General features: G+C 39.2%; 1 pseudogene; it reads left to right on the top strand.

Annotated features, from left to right (window-relative positions):
- The first annotated feature begins 106 nt into the window (after positions 1-106).
- On the top strand, positions 107-24,750 carry LOC129621586 (putative olfactory receptor 7A2; annotated as a pseudogene).
- The last annotated feature ends 201 nt before the right edge of the window (positions 24,751-24,951 follow it).

Raw genomic sequence — 24,951 nt, forward strand, 5'->3', positions numbered from 1 at the left:
CCACCAATGCATCTCACCTCTCAATTGTCTCCTTATTCTTTTGTACAAGCCTAGGAGTGTACCTTAGCTCTGCTGCTACTCCCAGCTCAAGTATACTGCCTTGGTGATGCACACTCTGGTCACACCCATGCTGAAACCTTTCATCTACAGTCTGAGAAACAAAGACATAAAGGGGGCTCTGAAAAGACTCTTTGTTGATGGTGAGTCCAAAAAAAGCCATTTATACTGGATTTGAAGAAATGCCCATGACTACAGAGCTCAAAGTTTGAGAGTTAGTAGTTGTCATTCTTTAATCAGATTGTAGATGTAGAAGTTGCCTTTTTATTTGTTTCCTGGAATTTTTTTTTTCAGCTGCTCTGTACAACGTAATTGCCTCATTATTAATGAAAATATCCAAAGGCTTCCTCTTCTTTTTCTTTCCTCCGGTGTCCCTTCTTTTTTCTCAAACTTTGATAGGAAATGTTGGAGATTCCCATGTATCTGATGGAACTACCATAATTTATTAAGAATCATTTCTTCTTAAATGACAAATATTGCCCCATGTAATATGTCTTCAGTTTTACTAAAAAGACTAGTCGTGAGTTACCAGTGTATTGGGGAAAAAAAAAAAAAAAACCTAAGCTTGGAAACTTGGTCATGTTTATAACATTACAGAGAGAAAAAACCTGAGACTACAGTTTTTGTTTTGTTTTGTTTTGTTTTTGTTTTTGTTTTTGTTTTTACGTCTATGTCCATTGTTCCTTTTTAAGATCACTTCCTGAATTGGTGCTCCTGATAATGAGGACTTTAGCGTACTAGTGTCTTTTTTTTTTTTTTATAATAGGCCATTGAGTTTTATTCTCCTAAATAGGATTCTGTTCTTTTAGCAGGCTCTATATCCACATTGACTATCATAGTTACTGGGAAAAAAACTGATTATCAAATACATGTCTGACAGTTTCAGTCTACACATAAACAGAAACGACAATAAACAGATTGACTTAATATGACCTTCAGGTCAGAGAAGACATTGAAAATCATGAAACAAACTTTAAATTATATTTTGTAACATTATGCATGTCATTCATTTTCAAACTATACATCTACTCAATAAATTAAGGAAAACCTCCTTACCCATAGGTAGAGACAGTAAGAAATAGAGGTATTAGCATAATATATAGGATGACAGAGGATGAGATGGCTGGATGGCATCGCTGACTCGAAGGACGTGAGTCTGGGTGAACTCCGGGAGTTGGTGATGGACAGGGAAGCCTGGCGTGCTGAGATTCATGGGGTTGCAAAGAGTCAGACATGACTGAGCGACTGAGCGACTGATCTGATCTGATCTGATATGAAGCAGAGAATACTGAGAAGGAAATATACAAAAATTTCATAAACTAATAAACAGGCATTTCATCTCCTAGACTATATGCCTAGACATTCACAACATCCATAGTTTTATCCATTTATGAATGAAATTTACATACTACAAGTGAATGTATGTTTCAGGGTCTATATTTCAGATTCAGTTGTAATTTTTTTGTCTAGATAGTTCATTAAAGATTAAAAATGTTTTTAAATTGTAAGAAAAAATTTAAAAATATTATGGAACATCAGCGTCAGTGTATAAGATGATTTCTTCATTGAGATGAAGGACTGATGAAACTGTTTTATATTTTCTTATTGAATCATCTTATTCTTCCTGCTTGAAAACTTGTAGTGATGCCTACAACCATTATTTTCCCCACTGTTCTACATAAAAAACCTAATTCATTCTAAATATGGTCATAAACAAAATGAGTAGTAAGTGATATTATCCACTTCATATCTCCCATATGATACAATAGAATTCCTTCAGTTTTCATGATCCAGATTCATGAAAGAACTTGAATTTCTGCCTACTCAAATCATGCAGGGTCAACAGTTTTTTTGTACAAATATGTATGTCCTTGCAAGCTCTACTTAGTATCTGGACAGGAATATCAATGAAGTCACTTTTAATGCAGTTCTGTAGGCTATCAGGATGCCCAAGTGGTCAAAGACATCAGACTCAAGTTAATACAATTTTGTGAAGAAAAATTAAAAAAAAAAAAAAAACTTGAGTAACAAAGTAATCAGAAATGCTGTCTCCAAATGTCAAAACATGGTCTAACATGGGGACAATAATCCAAAAAAGACTGGATATGCTATGTATAACTGACTCACTTTGCTGCACACCTGAAACTAACACAATATTGTAAATTAACTATATTCCAATAAAACATTTTTTAAAAGAAACAGTAGATTCTTGCTTCATTCACTTTGGTTATTATATTTTTTAGTGGGTTGCATTATCAGCCATCCTAAAATAAAATGGTAAAACGTAATGTGTGTGCATGCTAAGTCACTTCAGTCGTGTCTGACTCTTTGTGACTCCATGGACTGTAGCCCACCAGGCTCCTCCATACATGGAATTCTCCAGGGAAGAATACTGGAGTGAGTTGCCATGCCTTCCTTCAGGGCATCTTCCTGACCCAGGGATTAAACTGGTGTCTCTTATGTCTCCTGCATTGGCAGCCAAGTTCTTTACCACTAGCACCACCTGGAAAGCCCCAAAATATAATGTACTTATTATTTAATGGGATGGTATGGTTTGGAATTTTTCCAAGCTCTGTTAGTTTCCTCATGAGCCTGTAATTAGCTGTCTATCTCTACATAGGGTTTCTAAGGCTCATCTGTGCCTGACTATAGTGCTCTTCCATCTTAAACTAAACTATAGTTAGTTTGTTCATTTCTATATCTAGTTAATCTAGTTTACAGGAAAAAAATATTTTATCATATGTACATTGCCTTAATTTATTCCACTGCTCCTATGGTCATACATAACACTTTGCTTTCTTCCCAGTTAGAAGACATATCATCCACACTTGTTCAGTGTGGCTCAGCTACCTGTATTCAATCTGACCCTGAGTCATGCATCTTTAGATTTTTTTTTTCCCCTTTAACTAATTAGAGTATGCCATGCGATAAACCGAAGAAGGAAATGGCAACCCACTCCAGTACTCTTGCCTGGAAAATCCCATGGATGGAGGAGCCTGGTAGGCTGCAGTCCAAGGAGTTGCAAAGAGTCAGACAGGACTGAGCGGCTTCACTTTCACTTTTCACTTTCATGCTTTGGAGAAGGAAATGGCAACCCACTCCAGTGTTCTTGCCTGAAGAATCCCAGGGATGGCGGAGCCTGGTGGGCTGCCGTCTATGGGGTTGCACAGAGTCAGACACGACTGAAGTGACTTAGCAGCAGCAGCAGGAGCATGCGATAAACTGAGTATATTTAACTAGTAATAGAGGAAGTAGAGGGACTATCCTGGGGTGACATCAAAACACAGTGGCAGTGTAGGAAATCCTATACCTGTCCCCTCCTAGAAATATCAAATTGAAGAACTATCCATTAACCAGAATACCTTCATACAAGCAAAACATTCCAGGTGAGGCATTACAGCACCTTGATGAAGGAAAGTGCTTTTTTTAAAGATGCATTGAATAGAATTGGAAGGAAAATTTCACATTATCCTTGCCACTCCTACCCCAAATCTAGGCATCCCAGGATGAAGAGAGAAACATCCAAGTGGGGGAAAGACAAGTGAAGGAGGTATTTGACTTCACTTCATACTCCAGTGCCATGTCTTTAGTAGTGTCAGTCTAGCCCTTGTGGTCTAGACCTCAAACCAGTTCCTGCAAACACAAGTTCTGAATATACTGCAGCACCAGGCTATTCCTCATACTTTCAGTGTCCATGCAAGCTCCAGCAGACAGTTTATGCAGTATCCTTCAGACACAGGCTTGTGGCTCATCTAAGCACCAAGGCTGACCCCTGAGACCTAACATCCAGGTTTGACATGGAATCAACCCAGCATATGGTCCCCATTCTCTAGGAAATCTCCCTCAAACTAAAGATCTCAACCTTCACCAGAATAAAACCAAACTCTACCAATTGAAGTGTCAAGCCCATAGCAGGGGTCCCTGGCACCTGGTTGGCAACTTTGGTCAAAAATTTCATTCCTGATCATAGAACTACATGTCATACTCACCACCACAGACTCAAGCAGGTGATTTCAAGATCCAGCCCTTGCTTGTATGGTCTCAGACATTGGACAGACCACAGGGACCCGAGAATTAGGCAACTTGATTACTCAGACCCCAGGAGCACTTCCACCTGTGGACATCATCAGGGAACTCACTCAGTATCTTTTGTAAGATGACTGCAGAAGGACTTGGGCTACTATCATGAAGAAATTTTTTCAAATCTGTTTCCAGATTTTACTGTTTTCTACAGTGGATGAAACAATTTACATTCCCACTAACAGTGTAAAGAGGGTTCCCTTTCCCACAGACCCTCTCCAGAATTTATTAGCTGACATTTTAAAGATGACATTTCTGATAAGTTTGATGTTGTACCTCATTGTTTCTTTGATTTGCAATTCTCTAATACTTAGAGATGATCAGCATCTCTGTTCATTTCCAAGGCAAACCACTCAAAATCACAGTAATCCAAGTCTATGCCCCAACCAGTAACACTGAAGAAGCTGAAGTTGAACGGTTCTATGAAGACCTACAAGACCTTTTAGAACTAACACCCAAAAAAGAGGTCCTTTTCATTATAGGGGACTGGAATGCAAAAGTAGGAAGTCAAGAAACACCTGGAGTAACAGATAAATTTGGCCCTGGAATACGGAATGAAGCAGGGCAAACACTAAAAGAGTTTTGCCAAGACAGTGTACTGGTCATAACAAACACCCTCTTCCAACAACACAAGACAAGACTCTATACATGGACATCACAAGATGGTCAACACCGAAATCAGATTGATTATATTCTTTGCAGCCAAAGATGGAGAAGCTCTATGCAGTCAGCAAAAACAAGACCAGGAGCTGACTGTGGCTCAGAGCTTGAACTCCTTATTGGCAAATTCACACTGAAATTGAAGAAAGTAGGGAAAACCACTAGGCCATTCAGGTATGACCTAATCAAATCCCTTATGATTATACAGTGGAAGTGAGAAATAGATTTAAGGGCCTATATCTGATAGATAGAGTGCCTGATGAACAATGGAATGAGGTTCGTGACATTGTACAGGAGACAGGGATCAAGACCATTCCCATGGAAAATCCACATGTCTCCAAAGGATGGCCAATCATATCAGATCAGATCAGTTGCTCAGTTGTGTCCGACTTTTTGTGACCCCATGAATGTTACATGTGCACTTGTGAAGAATGTGTATTCTGCGGCATTCCATTTGGATGGAATCTTGCTACTCAAAGAGTGGTCCACAGACTAAGACCTGTAGTATCAACACCAGCAGAAGGTTTCTTTGATTTTCAGAATCTCTGGGCCTATGAGAACCTGATGAATCCTAATCTGCATCAGAACTACAATCTTGCATGATTCCTATGCACAATGAAGTTGAGGAAATGCTGGTCTGGAAGCAGTTTTCTCATCATCTCAAGTTAACAATGGAGAAGGCAATGGAACCCCACTCCAGTACTCTTGCCTGGAAAATCCCATGGATGGAGGAGCCTGGTAGGCTGCAGTCCAAGGAGTTGCAAAGAGTCAGACAGGACTGAGCGGCTTCACTTTCACTTTTCACTTTCATGCTTTGGAGAAGGAAATGGCAACCCACTCCAGTGTTCTTGCCTGAAGAATCCCAGGGATGGCGGAGCCTGGTGGGCTGCCGTCTATGGGGTTGCACAGAGTCAGACACGACTGAAGTGACTTAGCAGCAGCAGCAGGAGCATGCGATAAACTGAGTATATTTAACTAGTAATAGAGGAAGTAGAGGGACTATCCTGGGGTGACATCAAAACACAGTGGCAGTGTAGGAAATCCTATACCTGTCCCCTCCTAGAAATATCAAATTGAAGAACTATCCATTAACCAGAATACCTTCATACAAGCAAAACATTCCAGGTGAGGCATTACAGCACCTTGATGAAGGAAAGTGCTTTTTTTAAAGATGCATTGAATAGAATTGGAAGGAAAATTTCACATTATCCTTGCCACTCCTACCCCAAATCTAGGCATCCCAGGATGAAGAGAGAAACATCCAAGTGGGGGAAAGACAAGTGAAGGAGGTATTTGACTTCACTTCATACTCCAGTGCCATGTCTTTAGTAGTGTCAGTCTAGCCCTTGTGGTCTAGACCTCAAACCAGTTCCTGCAAACACAAGTTCTGAATATACTGCAGCACCAGGCTATTCCTCATACTTTCAGTGTCCATGCAAGCTCCAGCAGACAGTTTATGCAGTATCCTTCAGACACAGGCTTGTGGCTCATCTAAGCACCAAGGCTGACCCCTGAGACCTAACATCCAGGTTTGACATGGAATCAACCCAGCATATGGTCCCCATTCTCTAGGAAATCTCCCTCAAACTAAAGATCTCAACCTTCACCAGAATAAAACCAAACTCTACCAATTGAAGTGTCAAGCCCATAGCAGGGGTCCCTGGCACCTGGTTGGCAACTTTGGTCAAAAATTTCATTCCTGATCATAGAACTACATGTCATACTCACCACCACAGACTCAAGCAGGTGATTTCAAGATCCAGCCCTTGCTTGTATGGTCTCAGACATTGGACAGACCACAGGGACCCGAGAATTAGGCAACTTGATTACTCAGACCCCAGGAGCACTTCCACCTGTGGACATCATCAGGGAACTCACTCAGTATCTTTTGTAAGATGACTGCAGAAGGACTTGGGCTACTATCATGAAGAAATTTTTTCAAATCTGTTTCCAGATTTTACTGTTTTCTACAGTGGATGAAACAATTTACATTCCCACTAACAGTGTAAAGAGGGTTCCCTTTCCCACAGACCCTCTCCAGAATTTATTAGCTGACATTTTAAAGATGACATTTCTGATAAGTTTGATGTTGTACCTCATTGTTTCTTTGATTTGCAATTCTCTAATACTTAGAGATGATCAGCATCTCTGTTCATTTCCAAGGCAAACCACTCAAAATCACAGTAATCCAAGTCTATGCCCCAACCAGTAACACTGAAGAAGCTGAAGTTGAACGGTTCTATGAAGACCTACAAGACCTTTTAGAACTAACACCCAAAAAAGAGGTCCTTTTCATTATAGGGGACTGGAATGCAAAAGTAGGAAGTCAAGAAACACCTGGAGTAACAGATAAATTTGGCCCTGGAATACGGAATGAAGCAGGGCAAACACTAAAAGAGTTTTGCCAAGACAGTGTACTGGTCATAACAAACACCCTCTTCCAACAACACAAGACAAGACTCTATACATGGACATCACAAGATGGTCAACACCGAAATCAGATTGATTATATTCTTTGCAGCCAAAGATGGAGAAGCTCTATGCAGTCAGCAAAAACAAGACCAGGAGCTGACTGTGGCTCAGAGCTTGAACTCCTTATTGGCAAATTCACACTGAAATTGAAGAAAGTAGGGAAAACCACTAGGCCATTCAGGTATGACCTAATCAAATCCCTTATGATTATACAGTGGAAGTGAGAAATAGATTTAAGGGCCTATATCTGATAGATAGAGTGCCTGATGAACAATGGAATGAGGTTCGTGACATTGTACAGGAGACAGGGATCAAGACCATTCCCATGGAAAATCCACATGTCTCCAAAGGATGGCCAATCATATCAGATCAGATCAGTTGCTCAGTTGTGTCCGACTTTTTGTGACCCCATGAATGTTACATGTGCACTTGTGAAGAATGTGTATTCTGCGGCATTCCATTTGGATGGAATCTTGCTACTCAAAGAGTGGTCCACAGACTAAGACCTGTAGTATCAACACCAGCAGAAGGTTTCTTTGATTTTCAGAATCTCTGGGCCTATGAGAACCTGATGAATCCTAATCTGCATCAGAACTACAATCTTGCATGATTCCTATGCACAATGAAGTTGAGGAAATGCTGGTCTGGAAGCAGTTTTCTCATCATCTCAAGTTAACAATGGAGAAGGCAATGGAACCCCACTCCAGTACTCTTGCCTGGAAAATCCCATGGATGGAGGAGCCTGGTAGGCTGCAGTCCATGGGGTCACACAGAGTCGGACACGACTGAGCGACTTCACTTTCACTTTTCACTTTCATGCATTGGAGAAGGAAATGGCAACCCACTCCAGTGTTCTTGCCTGGAGAATCCCAGGGACGGGGGAGCCTGGTGGGCTGCCGTCTATGGGGTTGCACAGAGTCAGACATGACTGAAGCGACTTAGCGGCAAGTTAACAATTGCACTCCATAATTATTTGTATTGAGTACTGTAAGTGTCTAACAGTATTATTTCAGATATTGACAAATATCTCCCAATGGAAAATTATCTCTGTTTGAGAACCAGTGGCCTACGGTTGAAACATGGTGCATCCTGAGGGAATTCTGACCAAAACCCTTTCCTTGTTCAGTCTAAGCCTTTAAACAGATCATTTAACTGCTTAAAACACATTCCTTCAATGGAAAATTGAGCTCACAATAATTCTACTTCTTAGCACAAACTTTTCTTTTTTTTTCTTTTTTAACTTTTCTAAAACTTAAATCAAGTAGGCCTATAAGATGTTAATCTCGGGTTAAATAGCATTAAAATATCTAAATATGCTTTTTAATAATTAGAAAGTATTTATTGCCAACATCCGCTGGATCATCAAAAAAGCAAGAGAGTTCCAGAAAAACATTTATTTCTGCTTTATTGACTATGTCAAAGCCTTTAACTGTGTGGATCACAATAAACTGTGGAAAATTCTGAAAGAGATGGGAATATCAGACCACCTGACCTGCTTCTTGAGAAACCTATATGCAGGTCAGGAACCAATAGTTAGAACGGGACATGGAACAAGAGACTGTTTCCAAATAGGAAAAGGAGTACGTCAAGGCTGTATATTCTCACCCTGCTTATTTAACTTCTATGCAGAGTACATCATGAGAAATGCTGGGCTGGAAGAAGCACAAGCTGGAATCAAGATTGCCAGGAGAAATATCAATAGCCTCAGATATGCAGATGACACCACCCTTATGGCAGAAAGTAAAGAGGAACTCAAAAGCCTCTTGATGAAAGTGAAAGAGGAGAGTGAAAAAGTTGGCTTAAAGCTCAACATTCAGAAGATGAAGATCATGGCATCTGGTCCCATCACTTCATGTGAAATAGATGGGAAAACAGTGAAAACGGTGTTAGATTTATTTTGGGGGCTCCAAAATCACTGTAGATGGTGACTGCAGCCATGAAATTAAAAGATGCTTACTCCTTGGAAGGAAAGTTATGACCAACCTAGATAGCATATTCAAAATCAGAGACATTACTTTGCCAACAAAGGTCTACCTAGTCAAGGCTCTGGTTTTTCCAGTGGTCATGTATCAATGTGAGAGTTGGACTGTGAAGAAGGCTGAGTGCCGAAGAATCAATGCTTTTGAACTGTGGTGTTGGAGAAGACTTTTGAGAGTCCTTTGGACTGCAAGAAGATCCAACGAGTCCATCCTAAAGGAGATCAGTCCTGGGTGTTCATTGGAAGGACTAATGCTGAGGCTGAAACTCCAGTACTTTGGCCACCTCATGCAAAGAATTGACTCATTGGAAAAGATCCTGATGCTGGGAGGGATTGGGGGCAGGAGGAGAAGGAGACAATAGAGGATGAGATGGCTGGATGACATCACCTACTAGATGGACATGAGTTTAAGTAAACTCCGGGAGATGGACAGGGAGGCCTGGAGTGCTGTGATTCATGGGGTTGCAAAGAGTTGGACACGACTGAGCAACTGAACTGAATTGAACTGATTTTATAGTAAGGACTAAGTATCAGCTCTTAACTTGTGATAAAGTGTTACATTCCTAAATTTTGGGGCAAATGTGTCAAGAAGCCAAAGAATGTAGCATCCATAAAAAGTGCAAAAGTTAGTCATTCATTGTGTCCAACCATTTGTGACCCCATGGGCTTTAGCCCACCTGGCTCCTCTGTCCATGGAATTTTTCAGGTAAGAATACTGGAGTGGGTTTACCACTTCCCAGGAGATCTTCCTGACCCAGGGATTGAACCCAAGGTCCTGCATTGCAGTCAGATTCTTTACCATCTGAGCCACTGGGGAAGCCAATTTTTTGGGCAAGTGTGTCAAGAAGCCAAAGAATGTGGCATCCATAACTATATATCAAAAGAACATTGTCCTCCCTTTAGTTGAAGGAAGAAAGAACAGTTTTCTGACAATAAAGTTCTGTGTGCTCACCACAAATTAATCTTTTAAGGATCAAAGTGACTTCAACTTGAGAGTTCCCTTAGTCTCAACCTTTGGAAAAATATTAAACCAAGGGTTAGGATAAGGTGGTCCAAGTTAGACCCCTGAAAAACATACAAGATTAAATTTTGTGTGTGTATTTATTTTTCAATAAGGCTAATGAGATTTTGGAGAAGGGAATGGCAACCCACTCCAGTGTTCTTGGCTGGAGAGTCCCGGGAACGGTGGAGCCGGGTGGGCTGCTGTCTCTGGGGTTGCACAGAGTCAGACATGACTGAAGTGACTTAGTAGTAAAGAGTGGATTCACTTGACTTTGAACCTGGTCTCTTGACAGCAAAGGATCATTAGGAGAATTTTTCTTTCATTTGATTTCAGTGACACAGAAAGAAATCATGTACATAGTAGAAATAATGAGAGGGAAAGGTGCCTAATAAGCAGGTATCAGTTCAGTTTAGTTGCTCATTCATGTCCGACTCTTTGCAACCCCATGAACTGCAGTACGCCAGGCCTCCCTGTCCATCACCAACTCCAGGAGTCTACCCAAACCCATGTCCATTGTGTCAGCGATGCCATCCAACAATCCTCTGTAGTCACCTTCTCCTCCTGCCTTCAATCTTTCCCAGCATCAGGGTCTTTTCAAATGAGTCAGCTCTTTGCCTTAGGTGGCCAAAGTATTGGAGTTTCAGCTTCAATATCAGTCCCTCCAATGAACACCCAGGACTGATCTTTAGGATGGACTGGTTGGACCTCCTTGCAGTCCAAGGGACTCTCAAGAGTCTTCTCCAACACCACAGTTCAAGAGCACCAATTCTTCAGCACTCAGCTTTCTTTATAGTCCAACTCTCACATCCATACTTGACTACTGGAAAAACCATAGCCTTGACTAGACGGACCTTTGTTGGCAAAGTAATATCTCTGCTTTTTAATATGCTGTCTAGGTTGGTCATAAGTTTCCTTCCAAGAAGCAAACGTCTTTTAATTTTAGTAAGCAGGTATAGAAAGCTATTATTATCTCCCCTGCTGACGTCCCTTAGTGTTTGCATCCTTAAGCTGGACAGGACACAGAATTGCTTTTGGAGTCATAAGTCTGGATCAGGGGCCAATGCCTTACTACACTCTGCTGTCTTGTCTGGTGACAGCTTTAGTCTTCATCATCAACCACCGAAGGAATGATTCACATTCCACAAGAGACTTTCTTCTAAGAAACTCCATCACAGGAATTACTCTAGGAAAGATTTAGAGAAAATGAAACCTGAGAAGTTTTACCTGAAATCAGCTAAGTGCCTGAACAGCCTAGTCCAGAGATGAGAGATAACTGTTTGTATTCTTGGTTAACTAGTAATGTATAATTTATTTACTTAATATAATAATAAAATGTGTCTGTTTGAGTCTGCAACACAAGCTGACAATTAAGTGGTGGGAATAAAGGTCCAATTAGAGGACACTGTAAAATAAGTGAAATAACATGGTTCCGTGAAAATTCAAACATATGTGAGTTATGCTGTTCAGAGGAACAGAAACATGTATTATGTGTGAGGGACTATGCAGAACACCAAGTAATTTTTTAAATTTCAAATTTAGGGTGTATTTGAGCATGCTCTGTATTCATTGAAAAGATCCAAATCAAAGGAGGTAGCTATTACTTTGCAACAACAGTTAGTGAGATATCTATTTCACAGTATCTTTTCTAATGCTGTGTGCTCATATGAAAAAAAAATGCATTTAATAAATCTGAAGAGGAACACTAGGTACTTTTTTTTTTGCAACTATTTCATTATTTGTGGTTTGCATGTATTGATATTTTTAGTTTTTTTACACATTTACTTTTTTATATTTTCATTTTATATTATATTTTATATTATATTTTTATTTTATAGTATAAAAAGTTCTTGGCACAGTAGATATGTGTGTGTATGTATATATATACATATATATATATATGTATATATATACACATACACACACATATATATACAAAATGGTCTGAGTTTTAAAGATGCTTTTTATTCCATATTTTCAGAAAAATTGATTTTTCCACTAACTGCTATTTGATGTAAATTCACTTACATATATATATATATATATAGAGAGAGAGAGAGAGAGAGAGAGATGTGAGAAACTGTATATATTTTGCATTGTTAGTTATATTAATTTTGTGATGTCTTACCATGTTACATTTTATGCAGAAAAAATTTTCCTCTATGCTTGGTAGTAATAACAGCCTTTTATATGTATAACACTCTTATTGTGTGTCTGTATTTCTTTAATGGTAATTTTTTTCCTTTTTCCATTAGATTTGCTTTCAAAAATATCAATGCAGGGGACCTGGTTTCGATCCCTAGGAAGATTCCCTGGAGAAGGTAATGGCTACCCACTCCTGTATTCTTGCCTGGAGAAATCCATAGACAGAGGAGCCTGGTGGGCTACAGTCCATGGGGTCACAAAGAGCTGGATACGACTGAACGACTAAGCATAACACAGCACAGCACAGCAAGCAACTAACACTTTCACTTTCCTTTAATTTAGGGTATAGATAATCTGTTCTGCTTTTGAGAACATGCTTTGTATTATTTCCATCCTAATTTTGCATCTGGAGGTGAAATGATGGGGGGTGTGTGTGTGTGTTGTGAGGCATAAGAGTCCTTAGAACAGAAGGACCTGAGCTCATATAAGCAAATTATTCCCCTTGAAATACAGATACCATAGTATTAAAATTAAAAGTGGATGCATTCCCATGTACAGAATTCCTTGGGAATAAAATTAATAAAGTATAAGAACAGCATGTGAATGAGGGACTCCCTATATCTTCATTCCTTAGCATTGTTTGTCCAATCTCTCCCTCTTGCTCATTCCTCTTGACACTCAAACTTCCACTTGAGCCTTTAGTATTAGAAACAATTGCCTTCTTCAAGGTCTTTGCACTACCCATTTTTCCTGCCAGGTCAACATTTACTGAGGTAACTTTGACATCCCAACCTCTCTTCCTTGAGGTCTCCGTTCAAATGTTACCTTGTTTGACAGCCTAGCTATATACCCAGGAAAGAATATCACCTCATCCACCACTTCCTATATATCTTCTCTGTTTTTATTAATTTTATTTATCAGTATTTGACATGTTATAAGATTTCTATTGTTTATGTTCTTTCTCCATCATTGAACTGTGAGGACTTTTGTCTCTCAGCACACTCTACTTCTTGCTTAGGAGATGGCTGGTACTCAATATATACCTTCAATGTTTTGTCAGAATTTCTCATTCAAAGTTTGCAATGCATAATCTCTTGAGGGAAAGACAGAGATGAACAGGAATTTACAGTCAGAGGATGACTGAAGGGAACAAGATTCACACAAAAATTATAGGTATTGATCTCATGACTGCAAAATACAAATTGTAGAATTTCAACTATGTCAGTAAAGCCCAGTTTTGTTAAATCTATTATTTTTTTTTTATTTCTAGGTAGTGCCCTTCAGCACATGGAATTAGAAAATGATGCACAAATTTCAAAATTCCTTCTTCTTGGATTTTCAGAGGAACCAGAACTGCAGTCCTTCATATTTGTGATTTTCCTCTCCATGTACCTGATCACTGTGTTTGGAAACCTGCTCATCATCCTGGCTGTCAGTTCAGATCCCGACCTCCACACCCCTATGAACTTCCTCCTCTCCAACCTGTCCTTTGCAGACATCTGTTTCATCTCGACCACCATCCAAAATATGCTGTGGAACATCCAGACACAGAACAAAGGTATAACATATGAAGGCTACATCAGCCAGATAAGTTTTTTCCTGCTCTTCTCAGGGCTGGATAACTTTCTCCTGACTGTGATGGTCTATGCCTGCTACCCGGCCATGTGTCACCCTCTGCACAACATAGTCATCATGAACACCAGGATCTGTGGACTGCTGGTGCTAATGTCCTAGATCTTGGGTGCCCTGAATTCCCTGTTACAAAGCTTAATGATGCTTCGGTTGTCCTTCTGCACAGACTTGGAAATCCCTCACTTTTTCTGTGAACTCAATCATGTTGTCCAACATGCCTCTTCTGACACCTTTCTTAATGACACAGTAATATATTTTGCAGCCGCAATCCTGGTGGCAGTCCATTCACTAGAATCATTTATTCAAATTCTAAGATAGTTCCCTCCATATGACAAAATTCATCAACTCAGGGAATGTATAAAGCATTTTCCACCTGTGCATCTCACCTCTTGGTTGCTACCTTATTTTACTGTACAGTCCTATCAGTGTACCTTCTATCCACAGTTCACAGTTAAATATAATGGCCTAGGTGATGTACACAATGGTCACACCCATGCTGAACCTCTTCATCTACAGTCTGTGGAATAAAGACATAAAGAGTGCTCTAGGAAGATTCATTGAGGTGGCATCTCTAAAAATGCCAACTTGCCTGTGGTTGAAGAAGTGAACATGATTGCAGGGCTCAGAAAATCAGAGCCAGCAGTCGTTGTTCTTTGATCAAATTGTAGGTTTAGACTATGTTTTTTTCTATTATTTCCTGATATTTTATTTTCTTTGACTTCAACTTCTATTTACATTTAAGAAATTAAATTTAAGTTTTCTGCTCTAATATATAAAGTGTTTTTCCTTTTGTATATTTTTTTGCTTCACACAGTCAGAGAATAATTAACAAATGATCATGAGCTCTGGTTATTAGTAAATCATTAGTCAGATATGTATCGGAGAAGGCAATGGCACCCCACTCCAGTACTCTTGCCTGGAAAATCCCATGGACGGAGGAGCCTGGTAGACTGCAGTCCATGGGGTTACTAGGAGTCAGACACGACTGTGTAACTTTCAAGTAGACAACTTGAGCGACTTCACTTTCACTTTCATGCATTGGAGAAGGAAATGGCAAGCCACTCCAGTGTTCTTGCCTGGAGAATCCCAGGGACGGGGGAGCCTGGTGGGCTGCCGTCTCTGGGGTAGCACAGAGTCAGTCACGACTGAAGCGACTTAGCAGCAGCAGCGAGATATGTATGTATATATATACATACACCTATATATATATATATATATATATATATATATATATATATATATACAGGTGCAGATTCAGTTCAATTCCATTCAGTCTCTCAGTCATGTCTGACTCTTTGCAAACCCATGAACTTCAGCATGCCAGGCTTCCCTGTCCATCACCAACTCCCAGATCTTACTCAAACCCATGTCCATCGAGGGGCAAATTAGTTGAGATTAAATGTAGAAGCCAGATTGGGGGAGAAATAGATGAGGACATATTACCAAGCAGAGGAAGTGAACAGGAATTTATAAAGCATCAGAATTCAAATCCACAACTATAGAAGAAAAACTAGCTCTTACCCAATGAGAAAATGAAGTAAAATCTCCCAACATGCAATCCTGTACTTATGGAGAAGAATGGTTTGCAGCAAATTGAGTGTATCAGCTAGGTAAGAATGCACTGATTTGACGTAATTGATAAAACAAGGAGTTGAAAATGTAATGGATGTCTGACCAAAAGTGTGTGATCTGGGTGGGAAAGCAATGAAGCTGGGATTGACTAATGAAATGAAAATAAAAGGAAGAGTTGAAATCTAAATTTTGCTGGGCAGATGATTGGATGACATCACAGACTTAATGGACAAGAGTTTGAGCAAATTCTGGGAGATAGTGAAGGATAGGGAAGCCTGATGTTCTGTAGCTCATGTGGTCGCAGAGAGCCCAACATGACTTAGTGAGTGAACAACAACAACAACAACAATCAAAAGAGGAGAAACAAGAACAGATAGAAAGCTGTGATAAAAGAGTACAATATAGGAAGTTATTAATAGGATTGAAGAAGATGCTAAGAGCTGGGGGACTTTCCTTTCAAAATCTTTCCACACACTAAGATTGTAATGCCTCCCTCCCCTCATTCCTCCCTCCATCTTTCCCTCTCTCTCTTCCTTCCTTCCTTCTTTCCTTCCCTCCTTTTCCCTTTCCTCTCCTTCCCACCATTCCCTTCTTTTTTTTTTAACTCTTGATGACTATTTCTTGTCTTCTGTATTCTCATACCTTAAACACCATCTATCCCATCCTTATTTTAAACTGATACCATTGGCTCCAAACTCACTTAGAAATCATAATAATTCAGAAGCAATTTTCTAAAGCGATCTGCCTCCATAACAATCCACCCAGCACCTCTACCACTAAAATCTCTGCCTTCCCACTGTTACTATAAACACTGCTCCTATTAAAACCAATATCTCCATATGTATCCTAGACACATTCTCTTCCCCTACCAAAGAAAATCTTCAGAAAATCTCCTGTCTTATGTAGCATCAAATTTGCTGTCACCAGTAGATTACACACCAAATTATTCAAACACACTGCCATTTTCTCCATATTTCTTGATGAAGTTTATAATATGTGGTTTTTGTGTTAATAAAATTGTGTTATTTTGACCCCACATTCCCCTCTAGATACTGCCCCTGTATCTCTGGTCTCCACTTCATGAAAATTTCTCCAGAGAGCATTCCAAAAGTACTAGCTCCTCTTTCTCTCCTCTATATAATGGAATGTGAATAGAGAACTGCCAGATGTATAATCTGGATTAAAAAAAAAAAAAAGCAGAGGAACCAGAGGTCAAATTGCCAAGCTCCATTGGATCATCAAAAAAACTAGAGAATTCCAGAAAAAAAAAATCTACTTCTGCTTTATTGACTATACTAATGCCTTTGACTGTGTGCTATTTGCTATTTGCTAAGTCACTTCAGTCGTGTCTGACTCTGTGCGACCCCATAGGCGGCAGTCCACCAGGCTCCCCTGTCCCTGGGATTCTCCAGGCAAGAACACTGGAGTGGGTTGCCATTTCCTTCTCCAATGCATGAAAGTGAAAAGTGAAAGTGAAATCGCTCAGTCGTGTCCGACTCTTCGCGACCCCATGGACTGCAGCCCACCAGGCTCCTCCATCCATGGGATTTTCCAGGCAAGAGTACTGGAGTGGGGTGCCATCGCCTTCTCCGTTTGACTGTGTAGTTCACAACAAAACTGTGGAAACTTCTTAAAAGATGGGAATACCAGACTATCTTTCTTTCCTGCCTTCTGAGAAACTTATATGCGGATCAAGAAGCAACAGTTAGAACTGGACATGGAACAACGACTGGCTCAAAACTGGGAAGGGAGAAGGTCAAGGTTGTGTATTATCATCCTGCTAATTAACTTACATGCAGAGTACATTATGCAAAATGCCAGATTGGATGAAGCACAAGCTGGAATCAAGATTTCCAAAAGAAATATCAATGACCTCAGATATACAGATGAAAACACCCTTATCACAGGAAGTGAAGAGGACTTAAAGAGCTTCTTGATGAAGGTGAAAGAGGACAGTGAAAAACCTGGCTTAAAACTCAGCATTCAAAAAACAAAGGTCATGACATTCAGTCCCATCACTTCATGGCAACTAGATGGGGAAACAATGGAAACAGTGACAAACTTTATTTCGGGGGGCTCCAGAATCACTGTGAATTGTTACTGCAGCCATGAAATTAAAAGATGCTTGTTCCTTGAAAGAAAAGCTATGACCAACCTAGACAGCGTGTTAAAAAGCAAAGACATTACCTTGCCTACAAAAGTCTATCTAGTCAAAGCTATGGTTTTTCCAGTAGCCATCTACAGATGTGAGAGATCGACAACAAAAAGGGTGAGCACTTAAGAACTGATTCGTTTCAACTGTGGTGCCGCAGAAGACTCTTGAGAGTCCCTTGGACTGCAAGGAGGTCAAACCAGTCAATCCTAAAGGAAATCAATTCTGAATATTCATTGGAAGGACTGATGCTGAAGTTGAAACTCCAATACTTTGACCACCTGATGCAAAGAACTGACTCATTGGAAAAGACCCTGATTCTGGGAAAGATTGAAGGCAGGAGATGGGGACGACAGAGGATGAGATGGTTGGATGGCATCACTGTCTCGATGGACAGGAGTTTGAGCAAGCTCTGGGAGTTGGTGATGGAAAGGGAAGCCTGGCGTGCTTCAGTCCATGGAGTCAGAGTCAGGCATAATAAGCAACTGAACTGAACTCAGATCTTTTATGATTAGATATCTATTTGCACAAATCCAAGGGGAAATGACCTATATTCTGGTCTACAATAAGATAGACCAGAAACAAGGACAGGGATCATCTTTGAGCAGTAATGTGAATCCTGATTTTTAGATTCATTTTACTCTACTATATCTTTCCAGCACTACAAATAGACACACAGATAATATATCCTTAAGAAACAAACATTTTAAGATTTGAAGATGTTGTAAATTAAAGCTTTACAAAACAAAACTATTAAAGGAAAAAATAAGCTAAAATCAGAGTTAAAGAATTAAAAAGAAAAAAATATTTAACTGAGAAATAAGTTTCAGAGCTAATTCTTTGACAAAAGTCAAATAGAAAAAATCAGATATTGAAAAAAAGCAATAAAGAGAAAGATTAGGAAAAAATTAGAAAAGAGAAAAATGAACACATGCATAAGAAAATGCTTAAGTTTGCAAGATATTATAACTGTAAGTCAAATTTTTGAAAACGTTTAAGAAATGAATGCATTGATTAATTTATTGGTTGATTTAGGATGGAGGATAACATATCAATAGTTAAGAAAAGAATGAAATGAACATCACAACTTACCTGAGAATGCCATGGAAATGTGTGACATGAATATTGGATGAAATCCCCTTTAAGTCTTAGAGAAAAAAGAAAGTCTACCATCACTAATACTGTTTACTACCTACCTAAGGGCTTCCCTGGTGGCTCAGACAATAAAGAATCTTCCTGCAATGCAGGAAATCTGGGTTGAATCCTGGGTCATGGAGATCCCCTGGAGAAGGGAAGGGCTACCCACTCTGGTATTCTTGCCTTGAGAATTCCATGGACAAAGAAGCCTGGCAGGCTACAGTCTGTGGGTCACACAGAGTCGGACACAGCTGAGTGAATCACTTTACTCTGAGATCTAAATATCATTGTTTGAAGATAATAGATTGGTGGCTGATAGTGAATTGACAACTGAAAACCTCTTTTCAATGAATATGATTTTAGTAAGGCAACTGATATAAAACAAATATGTAAACACCAATAACTATTTTAAGGTGACATTCAGTAGCACATAGTTCATTCACAGTGTTTTGCAAAATCACTTCTGTTGTCTGACTCTTTTGTGACCCCATGGAGTGTGGCCCGCCAGCCTCCTTTGTCCATGGGATTTTCCAGGCAAGAATACTGAAGTGGTTGCCATTTTCTTTTCCAGGGTATATTCCCGAGCCAGGGATTAAACCTGTGTTCCTGCATTGACAGGTGGATTCTTTACCACTGAGCCACCAGGGAAGTCCTAAAAAAAATTAAAATAAAACAAAATAATCACTTCTATCTAGTTCAAAACATTTCATCACTATGGGTGCTTCTTGTACAATTTTTTTAATTTATCTGTAAATCTCAAATTGTTCAAAAATAAAAACTACCCCAAAAAAGAGAGTGAAAGAAAAAAAAAAAATTAGTGTTCATCAGTACAGTTAAATCTCTTTGAAAAAAGATCACTATCACTTCAAATAATAACAAAAATAGAAATATCCTGGATCAGGGAACAGAAACTTGCAAATACACAAAGAGTAGTAAATTTACTCAATAAGCTAAAAATTTTTTAGGACTATCATGAGAAACATGTATTGCAAAAATAAGTCTTAACATTCTAACATGAAAGCAGGTAATGCTGACAGATCCTTAGCATTTGGTTTCAGAAGAGAAAGGAAGGAAGCTGACAGGAAGTGAGATTGAAAAGAACTCCAGAATTGAATTGTGTAGAATGTTTTAGTAAACAAACTTTTACCATTGCATTATCCCCACTTGTTAATACTCTGAGAGATCTGCCTGCCTTCACAGCTGTTTACAACAGCACACACTCTACTGCCATCACTGAGCCTAGTCCCCTGGATACTTTCTTTCCTGAGTGATGGATGTTCAACTCAACTCCAAGGAAGTGCAGAAGGGTGACATCAGGAGTCACTTCTCAGAAACAGCACAGCTGAACTTCCTCCTTCCTGGGACAATGCAGTGAGAGCTGCAGTGAGAGAAGTAAGGGGCATATTTACTATTTCTGTGGCTTCAGAGATTGAATTCTCACAACTGCTCATTAAGTTAATTTTTCCATTGTTACTCTATTCTCAGAGAAATTTGGTTCCCATGAGTGAGGAAGCCAAAATACAAAGGGGCTTCTTTCTAGTTTCCTACCCATGGGAGCATCTTAAATGTGAGGTACACATATCCCCTCCTCTTGCACCTTAGTCACGATGCTCTTTTCTCCATGGATCTAATATCCATTTTCTTTCCCATGAACATTTCTTTAACATTTAAGATTTAATTTCTTTGACTATCTAAGACATACTGGCAAATTGTTCATAACTAAGCAAGTCCCAAGCACCTGGACTTGGAGTTGTCAACAAAGAATTGGGACATGCACATCTCTCAACAAAACCATTTCCAATGACTTCCATTCACACCGTAATGTTGGAATCTACAGGAATTTCTAGGCATACAGTGAAAGAAATATGAGAAGAGGTGGATGGCTGGCAGTAGAGGCAGGACTCTGCAGGTATCTATAGCTTCATACGGTCAAAACAAGTCCATTGGACACTCATTATTCCAGCCAGAGGAATAAACCATTTTTATTAATTCACAAGGGATTCATTTTAAAGTTATAATCAACATTAACAATCTGTAAGAAAATAAAAACCAGGAAGCACTTTGGACGACTGTTTTGAGTGACTGTTTTCATCTTGAACAAAGACATCAACAGGATGAAATCTTTTCTGTTGGTTTCTGCCACACAACAACATAAACCAGCTGTAAGTTTACACTTATCCCGTCTGTCTTGAGCCTCTCTCCCAATTCCCCCATCCCACCACTCTAGATTGTCACAGAACACTAGGTTGAGTTTCCTGTATTATACATAAACTTCCTACTAGCTGTTTTACACATTGCAGGTGTGTAAAACATATCTATCTTAATGCTTTTCTCTCAGTTCATCCCACCCTCTTATTACCTCCACTGTGTCCACAAGTCCATTGGCTACACCTGTGTCTCTCTATTCCTACCTTGAAAATTAGTTCATCAGTGACTTTTTAAAAATTGAAATATAGTTGACATATTATATTACTTTCACATGGAGTATATACTGATTTGACATTTGAATACATTGCAAATGATGACAGAGATAAATCTAGTAAACACTTGTCTCTATGCAAGATTATAACAATATTACTGACCATATTGTCAATGTGCCATATTAATTTCCCATGGTGTATGTATTTTATCACTGGAGATTTTTACCTCTTGATCCCATTTCCCTGTTTTTTCCCCCCACACCCTGCCTACAAGCAAACACTCACTTGTTTACCAAATCTATGATTCTGTTTTCAGTTTACTTTGTATGCTTGTGTGTTTTGATTCTTAGATTCTACATGTAAGTGACATCACATGGTCTTTGCCTTTGTCTAATTTATATCACTTAGCATGATATCCCTAGGTTTTGCAACTGGCAAAATTTCGTTTTTATATGGCTGAGTAATCAGCTCAGTTCAGTCATTCAGTTGTGTCCGACTCTTTGTAACCCCTTGGACTGCAGCACACTTGGCTTCCCTGTCCATTACCAGCTCCCAGAGTTTGCTCAAACTCACATGCATCAAGTCGGTGATGCCATCCAACCATCTCATCCTCTGGCGTCCTCTTCTCCTCCTGTCCTCAATCTTTCCCAGCATCAAGGTCTTTCCTAGTGAGTTAGTTCTTTGTATCAGGTGGCCAAAGTATTGGAGTTTCAGCTTCAGCATCAGTCCTTCCAATTAATAGTCAGGACTGATTTACTTTAGGTTTGACTAATTTGATCTCCTTGCTATCCAAAGGACTCTCAAGAGTTTTATCCAACACAATAGTTCAAAAGTATTGATTCTTCAATGCTCAGCTTTCTTTATAATCCAACTCTCACATCCATACCTGACTACTGGAAACACCGTAGCTTTGACTGGATGGACATTTGTCAGCAAAGTAATGTTTTAATATTTAATCAGCTTTTTAATATGCTGTCTAGGTTTTGAATGTTGAGTTTTAAGCCAACTTTTTCACTCTACTCTCACTTTCATCAAGAGGCTCTTTAGTTCTTCTTCACCCTCTGCCATAAAGATGGTGTCATCTGCATATCTGAGGTTATTGATATTTCTTCCTACAATCGATTCCAGTTTGTGCTTCATCCATCCTGACATTTTGCATGATGTACTCTGTATATAAGTTAAATAAGCAGGGTGACAATATACAACCTTGTTTTACTCCTTTCCTAATTTTGAACCAGTCCATTGTTCCATGCATGGTTCTAACTGTTGCTTCTTGACCTACATACAAGTTTATCAGGAGGCAGGTAAGGTGGTCTGGTATTCCCATCTCTAAGAATTTTCCACAGTTTGTCATGATCCATGCAGTCAAAGGCTTTAGTGTAGTCAATGAAGCAGAGGTAGATGTTTATCTGAAATTTTCTAGCCTTCTCTATGATCCAATGGATATTGGCAGTTTGATCATTTGATCCTCTGCCTTTTCTTAATACAGCTTGAACCTCTGGAAATTCTAGGTTCATCTACTGTCAAAGCCTAGCTTGGAGAATTTTGAGCATTACTTTGCTAGCAATGGAGCCTGGAGGTCTACAGTCCACAGGATCACAGAGTCAAACATGACTGAGCACACACACACAGACACACACACACACACACACACACACACACACACACACTCTCACACACACACACAAAGTTAGGCAAAGACTGAGAGGTTAACAGAAATTTGTAAACAGACATGGCAGAGGGGACACTTTAATGGGGGCAAATTTCACACCAAAATTATAGCTATTGGTTTCATGACTGCAAAATACAAATCACAGAATTTCAACTATATTAGTGATGCTTTATGAAGATTGTTCATATTATTTTTGCACTGTTTCCAGGTAACCCAGCTACATGAAACCAAGAAATGGTACACAGATATAAGAAATTCTTCTTATATTATCAAAGAAACCAGAACTACAGACCCTAATATTTGGGCTTTTCCTGTCCGTGTACCTGATCACTGTGTTTGGGAACATACTCATCATCCTGGTTGTCAGCTCTGACTCCCACCCCCACCCCCAAATACTTCTTCCTCTCCAATCTGTCCTTTGTATACATCTGTTTCATTTCCATCACCATCCCAAATATGCTGTGGAACATCCAGACACAGAGCAAAATTATAACATTTGCACACTACATTAGTCAAGTATATTTTTTAATATAAATTTATTTATTTTAATTGGACAAGTATATTTTTTTACTATCTTTGCAGGATTGGATGGCTTCCTCCTGGCTGTGATGGCTGATGACTGCTTTGTGACCATCTGTCACCCCCTGCACTACACAGTCATCATGAATCCCCGGTTCTGTGGACTGCTGGTGCTGGTGTCCTAGATGATGAGTGCCCTCATTTCCTTGTTACAAAACTTAATGATTTTGTGGGTGTCTTTTACAGTCTTGAAAATCCCCCACTTCTGTGAATGTAATCAGGTGGTCCAACATGCCTGTTATGACACCTTTCTGAATGACATCGTGATGTATTCTTCAGCTGGAGTACTAGGTGGGGGTCCCTTCATTGGAATATTTTACTCTTACTCTAAGGTAGTTTCCTCCATAAGAGGAGTCTCAGCTCAGGGGAAGTATAGAGCATTTTCGCCTGTGCATCTCACCTTTCAATTGCTGCCTTATTTTTTTTTTTTTTTTGCCTTATTTTATGGTATGCTTCTAGGAGTGTATCTTAGCCCTGCTGATATCCACTGGTTAAACTCAAGTTTAGCAGCCTCAGTGATGTACACTTCAGTCACACCCATGCTGAACCCCTTCATCTATAGTCTGTAAAATAAAGACATAAAGAGGTCTCTGAAAAGATTCATTTGGATGGTTTCTAAAAAAAGGCCAACTATTCTGGGACTGAAGAAGTACCCGTGATTGCAGGGCTCAAATCAATGGAGCCTGAAACTACTTTTATTGGATCAAATTATGGAAGTAGAAATTTCTCTTTCTATTGTGTCTTGAAATTTCCATTTCTGTGACTTCAAATTCTCTCTACACTTAAGCAACTCAATTTATCAACTTTTCTGCTCAGATACCCATAGTTTTTCCGTTTGTCTATCTCTCCTTCTTTCACAGAACTTTCCCAAACTTACAACAAATAGTTGCAAAGTTCTGGTTCTTGAGAATATGGATGTCTTAAGAACAATCTCTTCTCAGGTGAAATATTATCACAAGTTTTTTTTTTCTTTTGTTGTACTAAGAATAGTTGTGAGTTGTATTACTCATATGGAATAAACTCTACTTGGCACCTTCTCTGTGAAATGTATGTAGCTCACCTTATTAGACTTTTTTTTCCTGTCTCATATATAGATAGTTTGCCATTTGTTTTCCTTCTTTTGCAAAATTTTCCCCAATCTTGTATCAGAAATATTTGGAAATTCCTGCTTTTACCCCCTATAGGGCAGCCTGAATGTCTTATGAATAATTTCTTCTCAAACTATATTTATTATCCCAAGGTTTTTTTCCCCTTTGTATACTGGAGTTATTAGTTGTATTTCTCATGTGAATAAAAACTACACTTGAAAACCCAGACAATGTATATTTTATAACAGAGGAACATCTGAGACCACAGTTTGCCATATTTGCATACATCATTTATTTATATATGATT

This window comes from Bubalus kerabau, chromosome 1 (assembly GCF_029407905.1).
Source record: "Bubalus kerabau isolate K-KA32 ecotype Philippines breed swamp buffalo chromosome 1, PCC_UOA_SB_1v2, whole genome shotgun sequence".
Classification (NCBI taxonomy): domain Eukaryota; kingdom Metazoa; phylum Chordata; class Mammalia; order Artiodactyla; family Bovidae; genus Bubalus; species Bubalus kerabau.